This window comes from Lissotriton vulgaris, chromosome 2_1 (genome assembly GCF_964263255.1).
Source record: "Lissotriton vulgaris chromosome 2_1, aLisVul1.2, whole genome shotgun sequence".
Taxonomy (NCBI): Eukaryota; Metazoa; Chordata; class Amphibia; order Caudata; family Salamandridae; genus Lissotriton; species Lissotriton vulgaris.
In genome coordinates this window covers 692,160,425-692,188,167 of record NC_141687.1, presented here as the reverse complement: position 1 = coordinate 692,188,167, position 27,743 = coordinate 692,160,425, and positions in this window count along the sequence as shown.

Below are 27,743 nucleotides of genomic sequence, written 5' to 3'. Positions count from 1 at the left end.
AAATTAATTACAAAATGGATTTGAGTAATGAGTAAATAAGAGGGTTGCACTTAGAAAACATACAAGTTCACTATAAAGATCTAGTCAAAAAGATAAAAGACGGGAGGGATTTGAGAAACTATAGAGATAGATGGAAGGAGAAAATTACTAATAAAAACAAAACTACAGAGTCTGGAAAGAAAATGAAGTGGTCCATTAGTATTTCCGATTTAGAGGCAGTTTCAGAATTTCCCTTAGAAGAAGTACATGGAGAGAATTATGTGCCTGTTCCATGGACGAGAGGTGATCTTTAAACTTTTATGACAAATTTTCCAAAATTGAGAGAAGAACCTGAGAAGTGGCAGAAGGAGGTTCATAGATTAACCACAATTTCAAAAAAGCTTGGACTGATCTTGACATACTGTCTTAGATTGCTGTTTAACTTACTGAGTGAATGCAAAGTTGAGTTGCAGGTAATAAGGCCTCATCTGAGGTCATTGCTGACAAACACAGAGCAGTGCTCTTAAAAAACAAAGGGCAGCAGTAAAATAAATTAATTTGTCCAAGATCTTGAGATCTACACAAGAGCTGATGGAGTCAGTGCATGCTTACTTTCAGAGGTTCTTGCAGATTTTCAAGAAGCACAGCAGCTTGAAGATCCTGAGAAAAATGGTGCTAGCAGTTTTGTATTTACTTTTTTATGGGTTTGTGTTCTGATCTTAGTCACAACTCCAGAAGATACTTATGTGAGGCAGAAAAAGATGAAAGAGAATCTGATGGTTTCTCAGACTAAACAGTTTCCGTTAAATGGCAGGAATCATATGGTGGGTTCTGATGTGGGTTTTACATTGACTGACACATTTGGAGCACATTTGGTGCAAGGTGTGAGAATGAGAAATGAGATGGGGCAGATGCAAAGGATTATGAATAATTCTGGAGTGAATTAAAACTAATATGCTAAAGAAGAGCACTGGAAGTGGGAATGCTGACAGAATACAAATTGGATCCAGAATGATTTTGTTCCCCAGATGCAGCACCATGTGAATCTGATCCAGACATAATCTAGTTGCCCCAGCAGAATCAGCTTCAGTGCAGAATGTTCATAAACCATGGCAGTTCTGTCTGAATATGCCTGTAGCTCCAGTTATGCAGCAAAACATGGTAAATAAATGCCACACATTCCAGTGTGGAAGCAGAATCTATTGATTCTGAATAATAATTTTCCGGTGCCTCAGAAGGAAAGAGCATTGCTTACTTGGTGCTGTTCTGGAGGTATTTCATAGTGACCCATACATAGATGATGAGGTAAGTGGCCACCCAGTTCCTTTTTTGATAAACATAGGAGCTACCCACTCTACAGTTCATTCTGTGGAGGTTCCAAACCTACCTCTCTTAGGAAGAGAAGTCCAAGTTGTAGACATTGGCAATAAGCAGATTGTTTACAATGTTACTGCAAATGTTCCTATTAAAATATAATAAATGGAGAATAATCATCAGTTCATATTTGGTGATCTAGGTCCTGTAAATTTGATGGGCAGAAACCTGTTTTGCAAGATGAATTGTGCAATTTATTGTGTGCCAGATGATGTTACAGTTAAAACGCAGGATGGGGCTCGGTGTTTAAAATTAAAAACCAAGATTCAAGAGTTCATGTATTCTCATTTTTGACAAAAGATGATCTGTCTCTGGATTTAAGACATATTGTCAAAGAAGAGGTGTTAGTTTTCACAGGAAAAGAGATAAAAAGTGCAAAGCCTGTTAAGAATAATGTAAAATCAAATGCAGTTTTGGAGAAAAATTTAAACCTGTCACTGAAAAAATGACTGAACAATGTATTCTGCAGAAAGTGCTTGGTAGTCCCTGCATTTCTCCCATGATGGGCATTAAAACACTGAGTGGTAAATGGAGAATTGTGCATGACCTTGAAAAAATTATTAAAATAGTGATTCCATGTTGTCCGGTAGTACCAAATCCTGCAGTATTTTGTTCCAGATTCCAACAGCTGCAAAATAGTATACAGTCATCAACTTATGCCAAGCCTTCATCTCCATCCCTCTGCATGAGGATAGTAAATTCTTTTTTGCATTACAGTGCAAAATAAGGTTCTGATTTGGTGTCGAATTCCACAGGGGTATCCTGAAAGTCCTTTGATCTTTTCACAGATCCTATTGAAAGATTTGAAGAGTTTGCAGTTGCCCTGTAACTCAATCCTGATGTAATATGTAGATGACCTATTAGTGACATCTAAGACAAAAGAGGAATGTAAACTTGACTCTATTGCACTTTTGAATCTCTAGCTGACAATGGTCATAAGGTTCACCCTATAAAAATTTAATACTGTAATGGAAGCTATTTATTTGGATCGTCACATGGAGATGCAGGCAAGAAACGTCTCAAATGAACTTGTTTCTGCAGTTCTGAAGATGGGTCCTCCAAACACCCAGAAGGCAGTGAGGATGTTCATGGGAATTGTTGGCTACTGTCATCAGTGTATTCCACACTTTCCATTCATTGTGACACCTTTAACAAGGCTAACACAAAGTAATAGCAGAGATACGGTACCATTTGATGACAAATGTTTAGAGGCCATCTGAGTTTTGAGGGAAGAATTATGTAATGCACCCACCCTTGTAATGCTTATTATAAAATGGAGTTCTATCTCTTCTGTCATGAGAGAGGCAGATGTGAATTGTCAGTTTCTACACAAAAACATGGCGAAGATATAAGGCCAATAGCCTACTTATCAGCTGTGTTGGATGCAGTAGCTCTAGCTTTTCCTGGTTGTCTGAAAGTGGTTGCAGCTGTTTGCACTGCAATTGAGCAAAATTAAGGAATTGTAATGGGAAATACACTAATTGTGTTTGTTCCACATTCCGCTGAGATTGAATGAAAAATAGTAATCTGACCACATATCAATAGGACATACTGCTAGCTGAGAACATCTCTATCAGAAGGTGTAGTTTTATGAATCCTCCTATGTTGTTTCCTGTTTTAGACAGCAATGAAGACAAAGACTGGAGCGATTATAATGATTGTAGGAAAGTGCGACATGGTCACTCCCCACTTTTTGCCTGGCATTTGATGTGATTTAGATTGGAAGTGCACTGGGTTCCTGCAAACCAGGCCCAATTTCCAGGGTGCCAGAATACCTTCCCAAAACTGTGCAATTGTTTCCCTCAATGGCAATACCTTTAGTGCCCTCTGTAAGTCCCTAGTAAATGGTACCCCCGGTTTCTATGGCCTGAGGCACTAAAGAGGGTCCCCAAGGGCGGCTGCACAAATCATGCCCCCTAAGTGACCCCTCACCAAGCACATGCAAACTGCCACTGCAGGCTGTGTGTCTTGGTGCCGACAAAAGTGAAAACACGACATGGCACACAGCTTGTGTGTGTATAACAAAAGGGAGAGTAAGGGAAGTTTGCACAGTCTTATGTGTGGTGGGAACTCCTGGTCCCCTAAACTAGAATTAAACAAACAATGGAGGAGTACCCCCTATGGGCAAAAAAGAATTTATACTAAGAAGAGATTCCTTCAGTATCAGGAGCTTGTGTGCCCTGCCGGCCAACGAAGCATGCACTATAAGTAAGTCACCTCTATTGCAGGCCTTACCGCCCTAAGGCAGGGTGCACTATACTACATGTGAGGGCATAACTACATGTCCCTGTACTGGTCATTTCTATTACTGCAAGTACAAGTGATCGGGGAAGCCATGTTAAAAGCATGTGCTGGACACTGGTGAAAATGAGTTATCTAGCTACATGAGGGCTTCACTGAAAATAGGGATGTTTGGTATCAGACATCTTGTATTAATAAACCCACACTGATGCCAGTGTTGGATTTTGTAATACGTGCACCCAGAGGGCACCTTCGAGGTGCCCCGTGAAATCCTACCTGCTACTGGTGTGCTGACTGACTGGATTTTGCCAGCCTGCCACCAGAGACAGGTTTAAGACCCCCAAGGGTCCCTGGGGATCATAAACCAAACCTGCTTTGGCAGATGGTGCTTGGCACCCCCACCCAGAGGATGACCTGCAAATTAGCATTCCAATGACGAGAGCATCAAAAAAGCCCACTGCCTTTGGTATGCAAATATGGCTTCTCTCACAGGAAAGCATACCGGCCTCCTTTGTCCAGAGTCCCTTGGCACCTGGACAGGCGAGACAATTAGCTAGGCAACACAGGCATGTCCACCCCCAGGCAAGCACCACTCCAGAACTGGGCTACCTGAAGTGGATGCAACTTTTCATAAGTGACTATCTTGGTGATGGCAAATTTAGGATCTCAATCCCGAGACAAAGCCCACCTTGAACTTGCCCATTGTGGACTCTCGAACACCACCTGCAGCCTATGTTTATAGTCCCCCTCTAACATGAGTGGTCCAATGCCTAAAGACACCTCTGCACCTGTCATTCCTAGCCCCTGGAGATGAGAACAAAAGGTGTCGTCAGGCCCCGACCTTCGCAATAGTTCAGCCCACCCATTGGTTCAGCCCGACTGGTCCCTGAGTCCAAGGTTGCAGCCTCTTTTCAGACAGACCTGACGCTGTGAGGCACTGCTGCACCTGGCTGCCCCAGTGCTGACCAGAGTGAACTGTTGATGCTGCTTTGGACCTTGCCCCATATTCACCTTAAGTCTAGAAGATTGGTCGCGTAAGTTGCTGTTGAGTGCCCAAATGCAATACATGTTTTTCTTCCGTATGTTACGATTTCAAGTACCAAAATAACCACTGATGCTGAAAAACACAACTCTGTACCAGGAAGCCCGATGCATCCCCAAAGCCTCCTGAGGTGGCAGTTTGTGCTGCCTCATACCTTACCCCATACTCACCTTAAGTCCCGGGGAAGGATTCTGTAAGTCATTAAGAGGCCATATGCAGCGTATGAATCCTTCCTAGGGTAACATTGCCACAAAGTGCTTCAATTATAATGTAAATTATCAAAAACCTGTTTTCTTTAAATCTGCTATTTTAAAAGAACCTACCTGATTTTGATGATCTTGGTGCCTAAAGTTATATAAAGTGAAGTGATGGTTTTATAAATTGGTTTGGGTCTCCTTTTTTAGTCGTGTGTATCATTTATTGGCTGTGCATGTGCGACAGATGTCACTCCTCTGTAAATAAATAAAAACTGATACTTGTATAGCGCACTACTCACCAGCAAGGGTCTCAAGGCACTTGTATGAAGACCGCTGTGGAACCCATCCTGGCTTTCCCTGTGAGGGGTCCACTCTTGGGCACCCCAAGGTTGAGGCCAGGCATCCTTAGCATTGTGGGGGCCGTTGTGGCGATTAAGCAAGCTATTGCCCATAGTTGCAGAGTGTAACTCCATGATTGGAATAGGCACCGAGGTGCGAATTATCAGGTCCGTGGAATTTTGAGCCCAAGACCCGCAGAGGCGGGGAACTGAACCCTGGTCCTAGGCTAGACCTCTGCATCAGGGTCTGCCACTCTAACCATTGAGCCACACTCTCTGATAAGCCTAAGGCTATTGGATCACTCTACTCCCTAAGAAAGAGATTTGAATGTGACAATTTATACAGACAGCCAGTATGGGTTTGGAGTGGTCCATGGCTTCGGGTAATTATGATCAAAAGGGTTTTATGACGTCCTCTGGAATCCCCATCAGGAATGGTTACCATATTCTTGATTTTTTGTAAGTAATACAAATGCTAAAGGAAATAGCAGTGGTCAAGTGTACTGTCTGTAATACTGGAAGAGACATGGGCACACTTGCAAATAAATATGCAGGCTGGGTGGCTAGATACTGTGCACTTGAGAATGAAACTGTAATATTAACTAAGCAAATTAAGATTCAAGTGATAGAGAAAAATTCATCAATTGAGATTTCCGCTGACAGTGCAGAAAATTTAAATTGTTTCTTGCTAAATCCAATACAGACTTCCAAGAGTGAATTGAGGGACCATGAGGAGAAAGTCCAGTGGATGAGCAAAGAAGGTGTGAAATGCTTGGTTTCAAAAAGATTTTTCCAGATTTGTAGATCACTCCTGAGTATAATTTTTTTTCACAGATTCAATGTTGAAAAGCAGGACCAGATCTTGGCATAACCAGCTACATGCAGGGAGGGATGCTATGACCAGAATCTTTACTAAGTACTGGCCGAATTCTAAATTCAGAGGTGTTGCAGAAAATGTTTGTCAGAGATGCCTAGTTTGTCAGAGAAATATTTTGGGTAAGAAGACTTTTGTTCTTGAGAACCATTATGGCAAATCAGAAGACCCATTTACCATACTTTGAGGAGATTTCATAGATATGTCAGTTTACATTGGTCTCAAATTCATTCTTGTGATTGTCTGTTTAGTTTCCAAATGGTTTGAGGCCTCTTCCACCCAGAGATTAGACAACATAAAAGTTGCCAAGTTTCTGCTGAGTGAGGTAATTTTCCATTTTGAACTGCTGGCTTCTATTGAGCAAGATCATGGTTCTCATTTTTAAAATGAGATTTTGAGATTGATTTGTACAGATCTCCAGAATGCCCACAGGTTTCATTGTACTTATCGCCCTGCATCAAGTGTGGTAGTTGAGAGTCTGAATGAGACCATCCAAAACAGCTGGCCAAAGTGTGTGTCTCTCTACTAACCCTGGCCGGGTAACTCGGCTCCGCCAGCAGAGTTTGCAGAGCTTTGCCTACTCCGCGCTCTGTGGCGTACGCGGAGATAGGCAAAACTCTGCCTCCATGGCGGAGCGGAGTTAGCCGCTCCCCCCTTCCAAATACTATAAAAATAATAAAAAGAAGGCACTTACCTGTGTTTCTGCCACCTCCCCTGCCTGGCAGCTCTCTTTCCTGCTCCTCTCGCGTCCTTTTACATTAAAAAAACACTACATTTTACGTCTTGCGCATGAGCACGCGCAAGACGTACAACATACTGTTTTTTTCAATAAAGAAGGGCGCGAGGCGGCGAGGAGCAGGAAGGAGAGTGGCCAGGCAGGGGAGGCGGCAGAAACACAGGTAAGTGCCTTCTTTTTAATATTTTTAAAGAATATGAGAGGGGGAGCAGAGAGGGAGCGGAGCGGAGCTATTCGTAGCTCCACTTTGTTTTTTTCAAACCCCGTGGAGCTACGTGTAGAGGCACAACGGCAGCTCCGCCCACAGTTAGTCTCTATTAGTCTGAAGTAGCCTGATGCTTTTCATCTTGCTTTGATGAGTTTGAGTTTGATGTATGATGTACACCACATAAAAAGACCCCACGAAGCACTGGAGTTCTGTAGTTGATCCACGCCACTCACACAAGAAGAGTGAAGGCGGTAGATGAAAAAGTGGTGCCAACCTCAGTTTCGCAGTATGGAACCTAAATTTCAGAGCATGGATCCAGATGTGGATAAATAAACTTTTTTAACTGGTGAAGCTGTGGAAGTTACTGGTTAAGCAATTTCTGAAGTTGTTGGTGAAAGAGAAGTTTTAGATCCTGGTGAAAGTACCAGTAACAAAGGCCAATATCAATTTGAGGGTCAGGGTGAAGAACTGTTGTAAACACATGAGTGGCAACAAAAAGTACTCTCTGATCTGACCAGTGAAAGGTTGCATTTAAAAACTCAAGTCTCTTTAACCCTCAAAGGAAGAAAGCAGTTCACAGTGAGTCATGTTACTGATGTTCAAAGCACACGTCTATCAGTGAATGAAGAATATTCAGCCGTAGTCACAAATGAAGGAGCGAGAGTCAAGATACCAAAGGCAGTGAAAAAACGTGCTAACGAAAGCACAGGCAGAATTAAATGTCAAGGTCAGTCAAAGAAAAACCTGAAGTAATTGAAATTGGCTCAGAGAATAGTGAGAGTGAGTCACCTAAAAGACCAGCAAGAAAGAGAATTCCAACCAGAAAGTAAGCTTCACATGAATGGGCATTTTTAGCATCTGTGTCTGAAGAAGAAGAATAAGAAAAAGATATAGAGATCTGCAGTCCAATAACCAGTTGCCAATTCCTTTTTTAAATTGAGCTAAAAGAAAAAGAGCCACCTCGACATGTGAAAATCTGACAGTGGTGAAATACATATTGAACTTTGCAAAAGTGTCTTGATGAAGAAACTGATGAAATTAATATGTTTTGCTATTTTGTTTGTGCATTGTTCCATGTAAGTTAGCATTCGCAGCACCATTTTATGTTTAGCTGCCATTTTAAAACAGTGTTTGTATTGTAAGGAGGCGGGACTCTGGCGTAGCGAGTGTCCTGTGTTGTTGAAGAAGGTGGCGGCCCCAAGTGGACAAGGTTCTCGTGGGCGAGGTTGTGGAGGTGGAGGAGCGGACAGGGTTCAGAAAGCTGCGACCTCACAGGGTCGTTCTGATAATAATTACTTCGATGACCTGAGCGGTGGACAGTATTATCATGATGCTTATGACACAGATGAAGTGACAGGATTGTCTTACATGTAGGATAGACAGGGACAGAGTGAGGGGCCTGTTTCGATACCTATAGACCAGTGCGGTCCTTATGTTACTACGAACTTGCATGGCTTGGCTAAGGAATTTTTGATGGATATAGTGGCAACAAACACTTCATTTTCTCGCTCTTTGGTCCCATGGGTGGCTCTGTCTGGCTATAATAATGTTTCAGTAGGTTTTGCTGGTGTTTCGGATGTAAGCTCCAATTCCAAACCTCTTGATTTGACCATAGGTTCTTTCACTGTGGACTCACCATTTTTGTTGACATCTAATTGTGGTGAGAATTTGATGGGCCTGGAATTATTAAAAAAAAAGTTGCAATCCAGTCAAGGCTGCTCAAAGAAATGGGAAATAGTATGGAGCCAGTAGGATGTATATAGGAATATGTAAGAGAAGCTACAATGCATAGCTGGGAGGGGGTGGGAGATTAGGGTTACTTTGGGGACAGTTCCCATGGGCCCCAGTTCAGTCGGAAAATACAATATTTTACAGAACTGTACCATGTGCTGATCTACATGTAATGTCAAATGTTTACTTTGGTAAAGGTGTTTCCTAACACTGATGATTCTGTAATAAAAAGAAGTTTAAAAAAAATAAGTTGCATGCCACAATTTAATGTTCTCCAGAAGGTGTCTATATGACCATAGGTCTGGATTTGGTGTGCGCTAAGCAGTGTCTGTCCAAAGATGCCCTCCTTCCTGCTGAGTTTAAAGACGTGCCACCCACTCTGTGGGCAACAGGAGACACAGATGTGGGATTGTTGCAGATATCCCCTGTTTTGATACGTGCTAAGGATGGTGCCATTTTACCTCTTGTCCCTCAATATAAAATACCACAGGCAGGACAGTGAGCCTTGTTCCAGCTCGTACAGGATTAGATTGAGAAAGGTGTGGTTGAGGAGCTGACTGATATTGTTTGTAATAGCCCTACTCTTCCGATTCTTGAAAGGGCCCCCTCCAGGTTCCTCTGATGACCATGCAGATGTTTATCGCTTTGTGATTTACTTGTGTGAAGTTAATAAAATAGTGATTCCCCAGTTTCCAATGGTTCCTGACATCACCACTCTTCTGACAATGATTCCCTCTTCTGCTAAATTCTTTTCTGTCATTAACTAGAAAAATGAGTTATTTAGTATTACTATTCATCCCGATAGCAGGTATCTGTTTGGGTTATCCCTAGTTGGTAGAAGCTTTAGGTTCTGTGGCGCTCCTCAAGGCTATATTGATAGTCAGGCATTGAAAGGTCTGCAAGATTCTTTGTCACTCCCCACAGGTAATGTATTACTGCATTGGCACAGTACGTTGATGACTTGGTCATCACTTCTGACACAGAACAAGGTTATAGGGACAGTACAGTTAAATTGCTGTTGCACCTGGCACACCATAGACATAAAATGTCCCTTTCCAAATTTCTGTATTGTTGACAGGAGGTCAGCTATTTAGGTCACCTACTGTCGAAGGAGGGTAGGAAGCTAACTCCGGAGCGTATTAGTGTTATTGTTATTGTTAAAATGCCCATTCCTCAAACTCAAAAAGATGTGCACGCCTTTATTGGCATTACTTCCTACTGTCGCCAGTGGATTGCAAATTATTCCCTACTAACCAAGCCCCTGCCTGCTTTGCTTGCTTTGACTAGATGTACATGAACCCCTGCCTTGGACGCCTGAATGTCAGTAGTCTTTTGAGCAATTAAAATAGTACGCTTTGTTCGGCTCCAGTGCTTGGCACCCCTAACTACACCAAGCCATTTGTATTATATGTCTATTATATGACTATAAGACGGCTAGCTGTGTGCTTTCTGTTCTAACACAAAAATTTGGAGATAAGCAACGACCTTGCAGTTAATTCTCTGCTGTTCTTGACCATGTCGCAAGAACCCTCCCGAGCTGTCTAAGAGCGGTCGCAGCTGTGACCGTCTCTATCTGACAATCGGCTGGACATGTGCTGGATACTGATCTCATAGTCAATGTACCTCATGCTGTGGATACACTTTAGAATAAGACCAAGACACAGCACCTCACCAGTGCACGTCTGACGGGTTATGAATTGACACTCTTTTCCAAGCATATTATGATCAAACGATCTGCCACATTACTATCCCTCCCTTCTGAATATTACGAAAATGAGAAACATGATTGTATCTTCCGGATGAAAGAAGAGACAAAAGGAAGGGTAGATCTGACTGATGTTCCCTTATCTGACCCACTAGAGGGAAGTATACGTCGATGGATCTTGTTTCAAATTGCCAGATGGCACTACAACTGCTGCTTATGCCATCAGCTCATTGCGTACAGTCGTAGAGACACCATGAGTCCCTTTTTAGTCCACCCAAGCAGCTCAGTAAGCCGCCCATATTGAGCTTGTGAGTTGAGCAAGGGACTGGTTGTCAATATTTATACTGACAGCCAGTATGCGTTCGGGGTCGTCCATAATTTTGGGCGACTCTGGGCAGAGAGATGGTTTCTTACTACCCATGGTAAAAAGATCCAGCAAGGTCACCTTATATATAGGCTTTTGTCTGCTTTGACACCACCTAAGAAGTTTGCAATAGTGAAGTGTAGTGGCCATAAAAAGATCACTGATGATGTCGGCAGAGGGAATGCTTTTGCTGATCAGACAGCTAAGGAAACAGCACAGGCTACAGTGAAGAGAAAGTTTGTAGCAGGTCCTGCTAGGTGGGTGCCGGAAGGTGATATGTTTGAGGATAAGCTTGAGAACTTGAAAGAGATCCAAAGCGAGGCTACACAGAACAAATAAACGATGAGGGATGTTAGATTGACTAGTCAGGAAAGCAGAGATGGATGTTACCAGATACATATGTCCTTCCTGTGGTCACAATGGCCCATGGCCCAGCCCATATCAGTGCTGAAGGTATTTGCGATTTGTTAGACCTTGTATGGCAAAATGACAAGATCACCAAAACAGCTGCACATTTAGTAAAACACTGTATGGTGTGCATGATGCACAATCCTGGAAAAGGTACCCCTACACCACCCGGTAATTTTGCACCACCCACTTTCCCATTTGAGGTCCTCCAAATGGATTATATAGAGTTAGATAGGCTCAATAACTTGAAGTACGTGTTGGTGGTTGTCTGTGCATTCAGTAAATGGGTTGAGGCTTATCCCACTAAAGACAATAAGGCTGTTACGACCGCAAAGGTACTCCTGAAGGAATTCTTTCCTCGTTTCGGCTTGCCCCGTTTGATCTGGAGTGATAGCGGAAGTCACTTTCATGCCAAGGTCTTTCAGTTAATTTGTGACAGTTTGCATGTAAAACAGAAGTTTCATGCTGCAAACCACCCGCAGTCAGCAGGTTTGGTTGAGAAATACAATGGTACTCTCAAACTGAAATTGGCAAAGATACAGGAGACGACAGGGTTACAGTGGCCAGATGCTTTACCATTTGCCCTTTTGTCGACAAGAACAACGGCACACTCTAGGACAGGATTGTCACCATACGAGGTTGTGTTTGGGTGCCCCGCAAATGTGTCTGAGGCGTCCCAAGTCCTAGTAAATTTTTTGACATTCAATACCCATTGTAAACAGATTACCTTTGCGAGTTAACTGAAAATTTGCATGCTATTCACCAACAGGTCCAGGACACTCTGCCAGATATACCAGAGGGGCTCCGACACAACATCCAGCCTGGTGATTGGATCCTTGTGTGCAGTTTTCAGTGGAAAAAGAGTTTGGAGCCCTGTTGGAAGGAACCTAAACAGGTCCTCCTGGCCACCCACACCGCGGTGAAGGTTGCCAGCTGAAAGAACTGGGTTCATGCATTGCACTGCCATAGGATTCCGCTGCCCTTACCTTATGACTAATGGGTGAGGGATGGGTCAGGGATGTTCAGTGTGAAAAGGTGCCTCAGTTCATTCCCTTCAGCGACGCAAAGTTAACGTGGACCCAAACGAATGCTGAGAACGATGACATGTTGAATGCAGCCGTCCTCTTGGAGATAAGAGCTATAAAGCGGCTGCTGTTTCTTTTTTTTAATTCTCTTTTTTTATCAAACTGTTGTGATAGTACAGTGGATGGCCGCGAGGCCACATACCAATCAATTCCAATGACAAAAAGACACATGACCATGTTACAGTTAAAATTTCCGCAATATCCAATATTAGGGAGGAAGGAGATCAATATCCAATTCTGCTCTGTGCAGTTCGACTGATGGAGACACACAAAGATAACCATGTGATACATTTCATTTAGCCCATTTGGAATCCCATTTCATGGGCCAGCCCCTGTGTTTAAAAACATCCTTATCTGCGTTCATCACATTATCCATATCGTTAGCCCATTTTTGGTATTTAGGCAGATCCCCGGTCCCCCACACCTGGGCAATATTCCTCTTAGCTAGAACAAACCCAGTGATGTCCATGTGCGCTCAGTGTGAGTCAAATTAGTAGCCTCCCATACATTCACTAAACAAAGTCGCGGGGAGTGAGTAATATTCTTCCCGCTTACCCTCGTAAATGTGGAAACAATTTTCACCCAGTATGGTTGAATAGATGAACAATCCCAAACTGTGTGTACCCTCACATGTGCAACCTCTAAGGTACCCAGGATCCGGCCGACGTCCCATCTTAACCAGTTTATTTGCCGCTAGGTAGACTCTGTGTAAGATCTTGAGTTGAATCACTCGGCTTCGCATTGGAATTGCAACTTCTTTGGGGGAGGAGAGGGCCTCCTGCCTGTCATCATCTTCTAAATACCCACGGTCTGATTCCCACAGCTGTCGGAGATGCACCAGCGGGTCAGGTTTATTGTTTATTTATTTGCGTTATGTAAGTGATATAGCCTTACATGTCAGGGGATCTGTTAAGAGTCTGTCTTCCAGCGGGAAGGCATCGGATAGAGCCTCACCACTAGCCAGGACAGAAGTCAGTGCATGGCGGATTTGTAAGTAGCGTAACGTCTCTGAATGTTGGTATTCTGCTTGTAGGTCACTGAATGGGACTATCTCATTATGCTTCCACAGATCACCAACAGATGTAATGCCAATCAAGTCCCATTTATCAAAATCTGGACACCTCCTCAACGTAACTAGTTGCTCGGATTCCCACAGGGGAGTAAGCAGAGTCAATTTCTTGTGCCACCCCAGCATTTTCGTCACTTGGTGCCAAAGTGCACCTGTCTGGCCCCTGGGACCAGTGAGATCTTGGTGTTTGGGATTAGAGTAAAGTGCACGTCGAACCCCTCCCCCGAGTCATTATCCGTTTGTCTGTGCGGTATGCTGGTTCAGACGGAAGGGCAAAGACCCACTGATTGACCACCGCAAGCTGGGAGGCCCAATAGTATTGTATTAGGTCAGGCAACACGATTCTTCCCTCATACCATCCTCTGGTCAATTTGTGTGTTGCAATGTGTGGATTTTTCCCATCCCATAGAAGAGTTCTGACCTCGGTCTCTACATTGACAAAATAGGCGTCTGGGTCCTAATAGGGGGTATTTTGCAGCACATATAAGAATCTAGGCAACACCAGCATTTTAAACAAGGCTGTCCTGCCAAGCAAAGTAAGGGGCAGCCACCGCCAGTGGAGCACGTCGTTGTGGAGTCTAGTCAGTGGGACCTTAAGATTGGTGTCATTAAATTGGGCCGGGTGAGGTGAAATGTACATACCATGGTAACGAACCCCTCAGTAGCCACCGTAACATTGGTGTCCCTTGCCATCCGTGGCACTGGACCCTGAAACATGAAAATAACGGATTTTGTCCAATTAATTGTGTATCCTGAGTGAGCGCTGAATATTGCAAAGATATGTAGGATCCTGTGGATCGAGGTTGATGGAGCTGCGATGTATAACAGGACATCATTAGCATAAAGGGAGATTCTATCTTCGTGTTGATCTGTCCATTTCAGTCCCCTGATCATGTGGTCCCCCCTGACCCATATCGTCAAAGGCTCAGTATCAAGGCAAACATGAGGGGCAACAGGGGGCAACCCTGTCTAGTCCCTTTTTCTAGACGGAATTGATAGGAGGTATGTTGGTGAACAACTACTTGGGCCATTGGGTCTGTGTACAATAATTTAACTCATTTTATAAAGTGTGAGCCAAACTCTATACGTTCGAGGAGAGCAAATAGGTAAAGACACTCGATGGTGTTGAACGCCATTCTAGCGTCCAATGACAGCGAAGCTGCATCTCCTTGGATAGTGTGAATCCTCTCCATCACGCCTGTAGTCTTTTGAGATTGAGGGCCATGTTACGACCTGGCATAAAGCCTGATGGTCTGAGTGCACAAGTTTACATATAACAATGATCAAACAATTAGCTAATATCTTGGCAAGGATCTTTACTTTGTGCTTAATAACGAAAGCAGAAGCTGTTTTGTGATCAAATGATGCCTGGGGGTACCAGGTACAACTTGCGACCCGGCTTGGGAATAGTGCACAAGTAAGTAAGAAAAGTAAGTAACGTAAGCTTTATTCGATTTTTCAGTTAAAATCACAAAAGCATACAAAAACATTTGTACATAGAACGATTAAAAGTATCGTATACATATTTGATGCAAAATAGACGCTTTCTTAATCATTGAGAATATTTCATGAAAAAACAGAATAGAAAGGAACCGTAAAATACAGACATTTCATTGGTAGCAGGCGACGATAAATTACAGGAAAATAAGAAATTTAACACAATGATTTTCTGTACATTATTACCCTTTTTAAAAAACATGAGATGGCGTAAATGATCTGATTTCCTTCTAACTGTAAAATTTTTTGATATGCTGGTCTACATTTTCGTAACCCCCATCGTTTTAGAAACGGCATCAAGAATTGTTTTCTGGGGTTCGTATATAGTTTGCAAAAAAACATAATATGACTGTAGATTGTACCGAGATGTTATCACAAGGGCATATTAATTTGTTAGAGGACCAGTCATTAACATTAGGTAGGGTAACCATGCGGAAGAAAATGCCCAGACGCAAACGAGTCAACAACATTCGAGGGTATGGGCTCTGTACCAGGGCAAGGTAAGTTTGCAAACCCTCAGTTAGTGTAATTTCCAGGTAATTTAGTACTGTGCGCCTTGATTTTTCGCTGTTCCATCTAACAGTTTCTAGATGGGTGGTTATCATTTTTTTCAAAGCTGATCTTGATAGTCCATCCATGGTTCTAGGGTTATCAAAGTACTCTGGGTGGCCCAGATCAGTAAACGTGGATCTCACGTAAGATAACCATTTAACATTGGCTGCCCTATCTAAGGCTAGACAGTCTTCAATAAGATCTCTATTGAAACTGGCTTCATGTGTGACCCACACTTTATGCCAGAGCAAAATGGGGACATCTTAATGATGTCATTGAGATATGTGACTCCTACCTCGATATGTGACATGTATGTGGAGGTGCTTTTGGCCACTCCCAGAAGGTAGCAAATAAATTGATTTTCGCAACTCTGTAGGGAGTGGTCTTTCTCAAAACCCCATATGCCCGCGCCATAGGTGGCCGTAGAAACGCATTTAGCCCGATAGATCTGGATCAGCTCCTTAATGGGCTTGCCACCAGTTCTATCGGAAAAAACGTGCAAGGCGCCTATTGTGCGGCTATATGCCAGCTTCCTAGCGGCTATCGCTGCCTGTCAACGGCACCGTCTGTCGAACAGAACGCCTAGATAACAAAATTTATCAGTAGTTGGAATTTTTTGATTATCTAGGAATATGGTACAAGGAGCTCTGTTAATCTTCCGGGTACAGGGCATCGTGAATGTTTTCGAGATGTTAACTCTGAGGCCTCTATCCCTCATATAACACGCGAAATTGGTTACCGCCCTTTGTAAACCAACTTTGGTCTGGGACATTATAGCCGCATCGTCGGCATATAATAAAATTGGGACCGGTAAGCCTTTAACAGTTGGGTAATCGTTAGGTAAGGTTGCGAGGTGCTGTCCGATTGAATTAATATAGCATGTGAAGAGCAGCGGGCCAGAATACAGCCTTGTCTCACTCCTCTAGTAATCGGGAATTTCTCTGTGCATTCCCCCTGTTTACCATACCTAACTCTTGCCCCTGCCTCTTTATAGAGCTCTTTGATAAAAGTAATGATGCGGTTATCAATACCCAGTTCACCCAGTGTTGCCCACAACAATGCATGATCAACACAATCAAACGCGGAGCTAAGATCGGTAAAAGTTATAAAAAGAGCTCCGCGTTTGACGTGAGTATACTTGGAGACGAGGAGGGACAAATTTAAGCACTGTTCAATTGTCCCTATTCCTTTTCTGAATCCGTACTGTAAGTGGGAAACAACATTATGGTCTTCCTCCCAAAGTTGTATTCTCTTTAAAATAATTCTTCCAGACACCTTCATTAGTCCATCCAGTAGTGATATCGGCCTATAGCAGGTGGGATCATCCCTGTTACCTTTTTTAAATATAGGGACCACGATAGCATCAGTCCAGGTATCAATGAACCCACTCTGGTTTCCCTTATTTAAAACATTTGTGAGCAAGGGGGCCCAGAAGTCTGGTTCTGCTTTATAGACATCTACTGGCATGCAATCTGGTCCTGCGGCTTTGCCTGTTGCACTTTCCCTAATGGCATCGTGAACTTCCTCAATAGTGAATAATAAATCTATAGGGAATGGATGGGCTGGGGGATATTCTAGGCCACTATTATGTACTCCCTTTTCTGTGGCTGGGCACACCCCTGATGTTATACTGTCTCTAGAGATTGTGTGGTTATACAGTTGTCTAAAATGTCTTAACCACCTTTCACCCGTTATGGCTAAGTCCATAGTGTTAACACTATCCCTTGGCTGGTATAAAGATTTTACAGCCCTCCAAAAAAGAGAACTGTTCTTCTGCCTTGATGCCTCCATCAGTGATTCCCATGCTTCCTTTTTCAAGGTCAGCTTTCTTTCTTTAATAGATGATTTGTAAACTCTCCTAGTCTCGCGTATTAAGGCTGAGTTTTTTGGTTTTAAGGACAGGGCTCTTTTTAGATCTTTCAGTGCCTTAGTGCACTTTCCATTAAACCACCCTTCAGACCTTTTGATATTTCCTTTAGGGACTCGAACCAGCAGATTTTTAATGTAATGCTGTATTTTTGAGAAAGCAGTCATTACGGTCTTTGGATCATTGTGTTCCTCCAGACAAGCATCAACATCAGCAGCACATGATGTAAGCACATTCTGCAGGAACGCTCGGGCTCAATTTTTTCCCATTTAACAACATATCCGTTGGTTTTAGTTAGATTGATCTTATATGGGTAGGTGCATACAGTCCCTTTCTTACGGCGAGGCCCTGTGACATTTACACCAATAATCAATGGATAGTGATCGCTCGATAGGTCTTTCCCAACTTCCCAGGAGGTTATGAATCCTGAGTTGACAGGGGTAATTAAGGCGAAATCAATTATCGAATTACAACCTCTGCCATTAAAGGTTGGCTCAAATGGGGCAGGTGGTGAACAGATCTGATTAACAAATGAAAAATCAAAATTAAAAACCATGCCATTAAGAAGGGACCCCATCTTGGTATGGAAAAAATGTATAGGACCATCCTCCCCGTAATCTGACAGGCCACACAAATCTGTTTCGGTAAACGAACAAATTGTACAATTAAAATCCCCCACCCACACAATCCTTTTTTCCCCCACAAGGTCTTCAGCAAGTCTAGTAATACAACTCATCATTTTTGCCACAGTAGGCTCCATCTCACTACTTGACATGTTATTAGAAAAGTTCACTAATACTATATTCTGGGTAAGACCCCACTTAAATGATAATATTTGAAAGTGCTGACTAGAGAGAAATTTGTATACTTTAACATCCACAGTAGTTGAAACGTAAATACAAAGTCCTCCCTTATTGTGTCCCTGTGCTGATGGAATAGCCGGGGAATGAAAGGTCTGATATCCTAGCAGGTGTGCTTCCTCAAGAAGCCATGTTTCTTGGAGGCAGAGTATGCCATGATTTTGGAAGAAATCTAACCAATGCTTATGGGTAATTTTGCTTCCAAGACCCGCCACATTCCATGAAAGCAGCGAGTGAGAAGTCTTGCTAGGGTTGACTTGATTACAACTAAGATTCTCCTTTGAATTAAGGGCATGCGGGAGGGTTGCATGTGGTATGGCCGCTATTTTCATAGGAATAGCAAAACTACAATCATTTGTAGATAACTGAGATTGGTAAAGAACAGGGTTGGGATTCAAAGTAGGGCTGTTTATATTTTCCCCAGATTTCTTGCTTGTCCAACACTCCTCGAGTGTGCTGAATGAGTCAGCTAGAGCTGTAGCACAACCCCGCGTCAGGTACCTATCAGGCGATTTTTCCCTTGTACATGTTACATTAAGTCATTCATTCTCATCCAGTCGGGAGAAAGGATGGAATAAATTGGACAAAGGTATGTCCCAAATATCCCTGGGATTATGGGTTTGAAAGTGATCTCTGTGATTATTGACATAGGAGTTGTTAATGTTGGACAATGATTGGTTTGGGTACATTGGTGGAAAACGGAAGTTATTATTCCTGCTGTGAAAGTTATGAGTAACCGGGTTCATAAATGAATCCGGTCTATGTGGTGGGTGAGGTCTATACATCTTTGGAGGATAGGGACCAGGCATGGGTTCCAAAAAAGGAGTATCATTTCCGTTATAAAATCTTTGAGCTGGGTTCAAAGATGGGTTTGGTCTATATGGCCTTCAAATCTCCATTTATTTAGTGGGAGATGATTTCTATTCATCGTTGGTGGATTATTATTAATTGAGGGCTTCATAAGAGCTTCCGGATAGTAGTAGCTCAAGTTATGCGTAGAGATCCCTCCCTCACATCTCCCTGGGAACCAGTCACTGATATATGTGACCAGTCTATGGTCTTTAAAGCTGACGATGATCACATCCCCTTCGATGTCCTTTGGTCTAGATCCCACCCACTTGCATTGCCTAACTGAGACTATGTCTCCGTTTAAGTGCGTTGGAAGTGGTCTATTTTTTTGTAGCCAGTAAATGACCTTGTTTTTAAGACTGGAGTAGTGTTCTAGGTTACCATCTGGCGTGGGCGGGACTCCTGTAAGGACGATGACATAGTTAAGGGATTCTGGGGACAAATCAGCGACATTTCTAGTTCTTGTTCTAGTTGTTTGGGTAAGCCTGCTTGGGGGTTCTTTTATGGTATAGCCTCTTTTTTGTGTAACTGTATGAGAATGGGGATTTTCTTTATTTGTATTATCAATAGCTGTGGAGGGTTTAGTATCCGCCAATGGATTAGGTCTCACTACGGCGGGCTTTTTAATTAATGTAGGAGTGGCAATATGTTGCTTGGATGAGTCGCTAGAATGCTGTTTAACTGGCGAGTGCATGTTACTTTGATCGCCAGGTTTGTGGCAGGGTGCTGCCTTTTGTCCTTGGAGGATCTGGTCCATTTTCTCTCCTAACCTTATAACCCTTTCCGTAAGTGGAAGTATCAAAGCCTTGATAAGGCAGTCAATATCATTTAATAGGCCTTCATAACTTGGGACAAATATCGATTTGGTGGTCAAATGCCCTGTTGGGTCCGCATTCCCTACTTCTTTAGTAATCTTGTGCGGGGGGTACATATTACTAATAAGAAGTCTATTCCCCTTTTGATACCACCCTTCCTTCTTCTCTTTCTCGGTGGTGAACCAGAGGCACTATTAGATCCCTTAGTGGGAGATTTTTTAGACTTTTTGTCAGGTGTGGTAATTGGATGACAATCAGATCCTAGGGGTGTAAATATAGGGGAAGGTACATTTATATCGTGGAGAGGTGCTACATCATTGGGTAAGGGAGTGGGAGTGCTTAAGTCAATTAACTGATTTTGGGTTGACTCAGAAGAATTAAGGTCAGGAATTACTATGATGTCATTTTGGGCGGGGTAGTTGTTCTGGAATATAAGCCGGATACCATCTGTACTAAGTAACTCAGCGTCAGGTTCTTTGTAATTAATTAAATCTGTTGCAGTACCTGTATCCACCTTCTGGGCGGGGAGTGGTCTTTGTTTTAATAACTCGATAGAGAGACGGCGCCCAGCTTGCTTCTCTGCAAGCGTAATCTCCCTATCGACTTCACTCTTTACTTTAGCAAAGAATTTGTCCAATGGGCCTAAAATGGGAGCCCCTCCCATGCCCGGTAGGGGATTCGTTTCAAGTATAGACATTTTAGGCATATAAAAGAAGTTCAACGGAACAGTGTGAAGGGAGCCTAAGGGTGAAGTGAATAACAAACCCGGCTAGGCAGCAAGAGTCATATAGGGCATAACAATCGTTAATACATGTGTGATACTAGTAAAGAGAAGCTATAATCAATGTCAAAGAGTATTGACTATACCATAGGTCCGCTTTCACGATGTAAGGGGGGTGGCCCAGCCCGGCCTCCTTTGGCCCCTGACGGCCACAGACGGTCCCGCCCTTGTCCCGGGCTTCTTCCGGTCGCTCCCGCACGCTCCCGCGCAGCGGAACTAATCTGGTTTGTTTATAGGATCAGAGTGTGGAGGGGAGGAGCCTGCAGGGAGAGCTGCCCAGGTGGGTTGAATGAGGGCGGGCGCTCCTGGGACAGGTAGTCCTGCGCCTCCGCCTGCTCGCAGCCCTGCAAGTTTAAAATGCTTCAATCCACTCCAGTTCCCAAGTGTCTCAAAAGAAGCAGAAAAACGCCTCCCACACAACGCGGGACCCGCGCAGCGGGTACCGCTAGTTGCAGTAGAAAACGGAGGAAAATAGAGTCAGGTCTGCTGCCACTAAGGAGCTGTTGCCAGGAAAGTGATCCGCAAAGTATCCTGCCGGTGATCCGGTTCAGCACGCTTTTCTTTCGACCAGTGGGGGAGGAGCCTGCAGGGAGAGCTGCCCAGGTGGGTTGAATGAGGGCGGGCAGGCGCTCCTGGGACAGGTAGTCCTGCACCTCCGCCTGCTCGCAGCCCTGCAAGTTTAAAATGCTTCAATCCACTCCAGTGCCCAAGTGTCTCAAAAGATGCAGAAAAACGCCTCCCACACGACGCGGGACCCGCGCAGCAGGTCCCGCTAGTTGCTGTAGAAAACGGAGGAAAATAGAGTCAGGTCTGCTGCCACTAAGGAGCTGTTGCCAGGAAAGTGATCCGCAAAGTATCCCGCCGGTGATCCGGTTCAGCTCGCTTTTCTTTCCACCAGTGGGGGAGGAGCCTGCAGGGAGAGCTGCCCAGGTGGGTTGAATGAGGGCGGGCGGGCGCTCCTGGGACAGGTAGTCCTGCGCCTCCGCCTGCTCGCAGCCCTGCAAGTTTAAAATGCTTCAATCCATTCCAGTGCCCAAGTGTCTCAAAAGAAGCAGAAAAACGCCTCCCACACGACGCGGGACCCGCGCAGCGGGTACCGCTAGTTGCTGTAGAAAACGGAGGAAAATAGAGTCAGGTCTGCTGCCACTAAGGAGCTGTTGCCAGGAAAGTGATCCGCAAAGTATCCTGCCGGTGATCCGGTTCAGCTCGCTTTTCTTTCGACCAGTGGGGGAGGAGCCTGCAGGGAGAGCTGCCCAGGTGGGTTGAATGAGGGCGGGCGGGCGCTCCTGGGACAGGTAGTCCTGCGCCTCCGCCTGCTCGCAGCCCTGCAAGTTTAAAATGCTTCAATCCACTCCAGTGCCCAAGTGTCTCAAAAGAAGCAGAAAAACGCCTCCCACACGACGCGGGACCCGCGCAGCGGGTACCGCTAGTTGCTGTAGAAAACTTATGAAAATAGAGTCAGGTCTGCTGCCACTAAGGAGCTGTTGCCAGGAAAGTGATCCGCAAAGTATCCCACCGGTGATCCGGTTCAGCTCGCTTTTCTTTCGACCAGTGGGGGAGGAGCCTGCAGGGAGAGCTGCCCAGGTGGGTTGAATGAGGGCGGGCGGGCGCTCCTGGGACAGGTAGTCCTGCGCCTCCGCCTGCTCGCAGCCCTGCAAGTTTAAAATGCTTCAATCCACTCCAGTGCCCAAGTGTCTCAAAAGAAGCAGAAAAACGCCTCCCACACGACGCGGGACCCGCGCAGCGGGTACCGCTAGTTGCTGTAGAAAACGGAGGAAAATAGAGTCAGGTCTGCTGCCACTAAGGAGCTGTTGCCAGGAAAGTGATCTGCACAAAAGGAGAAGTCAGATTAGACAGGGATGGACTGTGCAGGTTAGGGTGTAGTTTGCTGTAGTACCAACTGAGTCAGTTGAGATTTATGCACTGTACATGACATTGGACAGAATAAGTTGCACGTGCTCTCCTGGGGGGGTACATTATCCTGACCGTGGTGGGGTTCATCTCAAGGTTAGGACTGAGCATGCTCCGCAGCCGGTGCTCAAGAGCGCCAATGTTTAATGAATAGGAGCCTGTACTAGTGAGCCTCAGAAGGACACTGGGAACATTTGCCTTTATTATCCTTTTCATTGCATTCCTCTGCTTGCCTTCATGAATCCTTTTGGTCGGCCTGTGGCTGAGGAGGAACAGCCATTTGCAGCACTGTGTTTAATGAAGGGTTGGTCAAAAAAGAGTAAAATAATTTGCATAATAATGGTTCTGATGGTACTAGCAACAGTACTTGGAATGTCTTGGTTCTTGGAGGAGAAATTCCCTGTGTAGTCCCTGATGGATACTACAACCATTCCCCCTGAGCACATTTTTGTTACTCTGGCCCCTCACAAAGAAGAGCATAGAAAGTCTTACACAGACAATGTATTTATACAAATGTTGCATCAAGCCCATGATGTATCCAATACAACTAATTGTTGGGTTTGTGGATTGGTCCCCTCAGTTACTCATAAGAGCGACAATTTGTTGTCCATGCCATTGTCAAATAATGGTAGCTGTGAAGGTTGGTTTCAATTGTGCATTATGGTGCACTACCATTTCCAGCTCTCTTCTCTGGTTATGACACCTGCTGATTCTCGCACTGTGCAAAAAGAACAATTGATGGACAGAATGCAGAACAATGTCATACATTCAACCCAGTACAGAGATCTGGGCCTAAATCCATCGTTTTTTTGCTCACCATGCCATTTCAGTTTGGACGCAGCCATATGCAAATCAGTCTTCACCCTGCACCCAATGGGAACAGTCCAGCCCGAACTGCCAGGCCAGGTCCTCCCTGGACTGGAAACAAGCATCCTAGGACCGGTTTCGGGCTCTCAGCCCTCATCAGCCAGGATAGCTTGACTCCAGTGGCATGGAGAGCACAGGACTCAAGTCTGAGCATACCTGTCTCACTCGGGGTGACAAATGCAAAAAGTGCAATTGATGGACAGAATGCAGAACAATGTCATACATTCTCGCACTGTGGTAGAGTATATACGTTTTCATCTCTGGTGTACTCGTATAGGATCAACAGGATAAGGGACCTTTGGTACATTGTCCCCAAAATCCTGTATGAGCACATAGGCAAAATTGAAGAACGAAACATGGCTTCAAATGGAAATGGCTGATTTCCAAACGTTCAACACCTCTGAGTATTTTCAATATTTCCAAGCTCGCAATATTTCTAAGGACAAACGGATGCTGGTGTCCGTGGTCAACAACACAGCTATTTTCTATGTCCAGGGGGCTGGGGAGGTAAAGGTGGGGGAGAGTAAATGCAATTTCACCCACAGACTTAGAACGATTAATAGTCTGCCCTTGGTCCTACCCCATAATGTTTATTTTGTCTGTGGATCCCAAGCTCATGTCTTGCTTCCAAGGGGATGGTCAGGCAGATGTTATCTCTCTCTCCTCCTTCCCGCTGTGTATGTTGCTCCATCTAATTATCATAAAGATCATCGGCTGCAGTGTAGGAGTACATACTTGCCAACAGTTAGAAGTGTTGATGACACACAGGATATATATCAGACTGATAACACTACACAACAGTTTGGGGATGCCATAAAGGGTCTCTTTTTGAGGCCCCATGGCTAATAGTCTTCAAGTTTGTCAGCAAGCAAGAGTTGCGGAGGGGGTTATTAATACAACTGTTGGAATACTGACAACATCACTGTTGAGCTTCAGGCTATGAGATTAGTCACTTTGCAGAACCGGATGGTGCTAGACGTCATGCTTGCAGATGGGGTGAGGCTTGTCACGTCATTGGCATTAGTTATTGTGTGTACATACCTGATCACGCTCCCAACATATATGCAGCTATACAAAACTTGCATAGACTTTCATCCGACATACACCAAGAGACAGATACTGGGACCCTATCAGGGTGGTTCTGGCACATAATCACCTCCTAGGGTTGGAAGATACTCACTTTTCTGGCTGTGGTTGCTGGTATTTGCTTCATGTGTTGTCTTTGCATATAATGTCTCCCAGCTTGTTTCTCCTATTGTATCACTATCCTCACTCCCAAGCTGAAAATGTCAGCTCATGATACTAATGCAGTAGTTATGTTACAAATAAAGGTTGATGAAATGATGCCAATTGATGAGGGCATCTTAGGTTCTACGTCATCCCTTGCAGCTTCTATTCCTGACGCTGAGTATATGAACAGTTCTAAATATTGATGTCAATTTCTTCATAAGAATGTTATGTCTTTTTCTACCCCATAAATAATTAGCAAATGCTAAAAGGGGGGTCCATTGAAATGAATATGTTTTGCTATTTTTTTGTGCATTGGTCCATGTAAGTTAGCCTTTGCGGCACCATTTTATGTTTAGCTGCCATTTTAAATCATGCCCTTAATTGCACATTCTCTCCTTGAGAAGCAGGCTGTGGAAAGTTTCATTTCTTCAAGGTTAGGCCTTGCTATGCTAATGAATACACTGTTTTTATTAGAGCATTGCTTTCCCACTAGATAGAGGTTTTCTCCCACCAATATAGAGACAGGCATGGAAAGAATGACTTTGGGCAGGAGATACTGTGGCCCCGTCCTCAGAATCGAAACCCATCCTACTGTAATTCTTTGTGTTAGCTGCTCCTGATTGGAAAATTCCATTATGGGCGGGTCTTCCTTGGTTCTGAAATGTACATGTTGTATTGCTATGTTTGCTGAAGTAAATTCTCTCTGCTGCACCCTTAAACGACTGGTACAGTCTGGGCTCTACTCGAGTGTATCTGAATAAATATATACTTGGTTTGTATTCACTGCTGTCTGACCAATTCTTCATTTGTATGGAAGACCGAGAGGTGGTTGTGAGTGACCCGGGTGACCCTAATCAGGTCACTTTCTTCAGAAACGAGTTTGAGAAACTGAACTGTATGAACTGGTGGTGTTGGATCTAATACAATGACATATACGGAAAGTTTAGTTAGTGGATTCCTAATAATGTATATACTACAATTGTGGGTAAATATGTGGACATAATGTGGTTCAGAAAGAATTGCTGGTATGTACTTTTATCCCTTCTTCTGTAGGTGAAGGTGCAACTTACTTATTGCTTCGAGACTTGTACAGATTCTCCTGCAATGTGTTTGTTAGTATATTTAATAAACATGAGTTTCCTTCACCATATTTCTTGGATTTCAATGTTTCGTTGGAAAACGTTATGGTTTCTGAGGATGCTGAAGATGGGATAAAATATGGTACATTTCGGAATACAGTTGTCCAACTAACCTTAAAAATGACAAGACCAAACAGAAGTATATGTGCAGTGTGAGTAAAGAGGAGCATGACATTGTTCAGGATTATAATGAGAGAAGGGTGAAACTTATGGGAGAGTGGAATCATGAAAAAGGATAAGAGAACAAATTAAGGCTGAAGAAGAATTTAGGCTTTTGAATTTGCACCCAAGATTGAGAATGGATCTTGAAAGAAAGGGTGGGTTGTTTATGATGTGTCATGAACCTATCAGAGTTAGGTCTATAAAATATGTAGGCGAAAGTGAATTTGAATGAAATTACGTTGTTCATGGAGATTTGCTGATTGTTTAAGTACCGATTTTGAGAGAGAATTATTATGTGTTTGGTAAGACTATTTATTTCAATCTGTCTCTTATCCTAATTGGGTACTGTTAGATTTGGGGGTCTCTGGTTGGCACAGGTAGGTACTTGTGACAAATAGGGACCCTCTCCTCTAGTCAGGAAAAGGGGATTACACTCCTAAAATAACCCCTGCTCATCCTCTAGGCTGCATGGCGCGAGCAGTCAAGGCTTATTTCAGAGGCAATGTAAGTTAAGCAGTTGTGACCACATACAGTAACCCAGTGACAACACTACGAATGGACACCATACAGGTTTCATATAAAAAATAAGTAGACTTTATATAGAGTTACCACAAGACCATAAATGACAAAAATACACACTATGATTATTTTAAGATGGTAGATTTAAGCTTAGTTCAGTTCAGTTCTTAGATGCCACACTCTGCGTCAATGTACCTTAAGTTGCGGTGCGCTTCCACGACAAGCAATGTCGCAGCGATGGGAAATCAGGCAAAGTCAGGTGCAAAGAAATAAAGACGTGAAGATCTTCCAGATGCGGCACGCTTCTCGGGGATGCAAGATGTCCGCGGTTCGATGCGTGGACTGCAGTGGGGGCACCCTTATGATGCGACTGCAACAGCTCCAGCGGCGACGCTCTTCTCCATGATGCGTGAAACTTCCGCTCGATGCGACAACTGCAGAGGCGATATCCAAGATGCAACAGTTCCAGTGGCGACACCCTCCGGCTTCGGAGTTGCAACGGCAGGCACAGCGACAGCGACATGCTCCGACCTTGTTGCGAGATTCTTTTCCTGATGTGGTGCAGTGCGACAGTTCCAGCGGCAACACCCTCCTTCTTCGGAGTTGCGATGGCAGCAGCAGCGACGGCGACACGTTTCCTCTTCGTTGCGGCACGCTTCTCTCCGATGCGTTGCAGTGTGACAGTTCCAGGGGCGACACCCTCCTTCGGAGTTCCGACGGCAGGCACAGCGACGGCGACACGCTTCTTCTCGTTGAGTCGCGCTTCCAGCTCCTTGCGACACGCAGTTCCTCAGAAGGCCCAAAACAGCAGCAGGCACTTCCATAAGAACTCTGGGGAGCAGGGGTTTGAAGTATGTTGTCCCTGAGACTTCAGCAGGAGGCAAGCTCTTTTCCAAGCTCTTGGAGATCCTTCATAAGTTGAAAGCAAAGTACACAAAGTTCCTTTTTCCTTCCTTTGGCAGTAAGGCAACCACTGCAGGCCAATCCCCCAAGCAGCACTTCAGCTTGGGAATAGTCTCTCCTCAGTTTCTTCAGGTTCCTCTCCACAGTAAAGGTTTCTTCTTGTAGTCCAAAGTGATCTAATTTCATGGGATCAGGGTCCCAAGATTTATACCCAGAAATCCTTTGTTCTCTTAGGGGAGAGCGGCCTTTGCCCAATCCAAACCAGTTCTGAAGCACTCTGTTTACCAGACTTCTCCTTTCCTTTCACAGTGCAGGGCATGCACATCAGACGCCCCACAGGAGGTGGAGCCAGCATTGTGGAAGGCAAGTACAGTCCTGGAGCACTTTGTTTACAGAACTCCTTCTCTTCTTTTAGTGCCACACACATCAGGGCTTGTCCT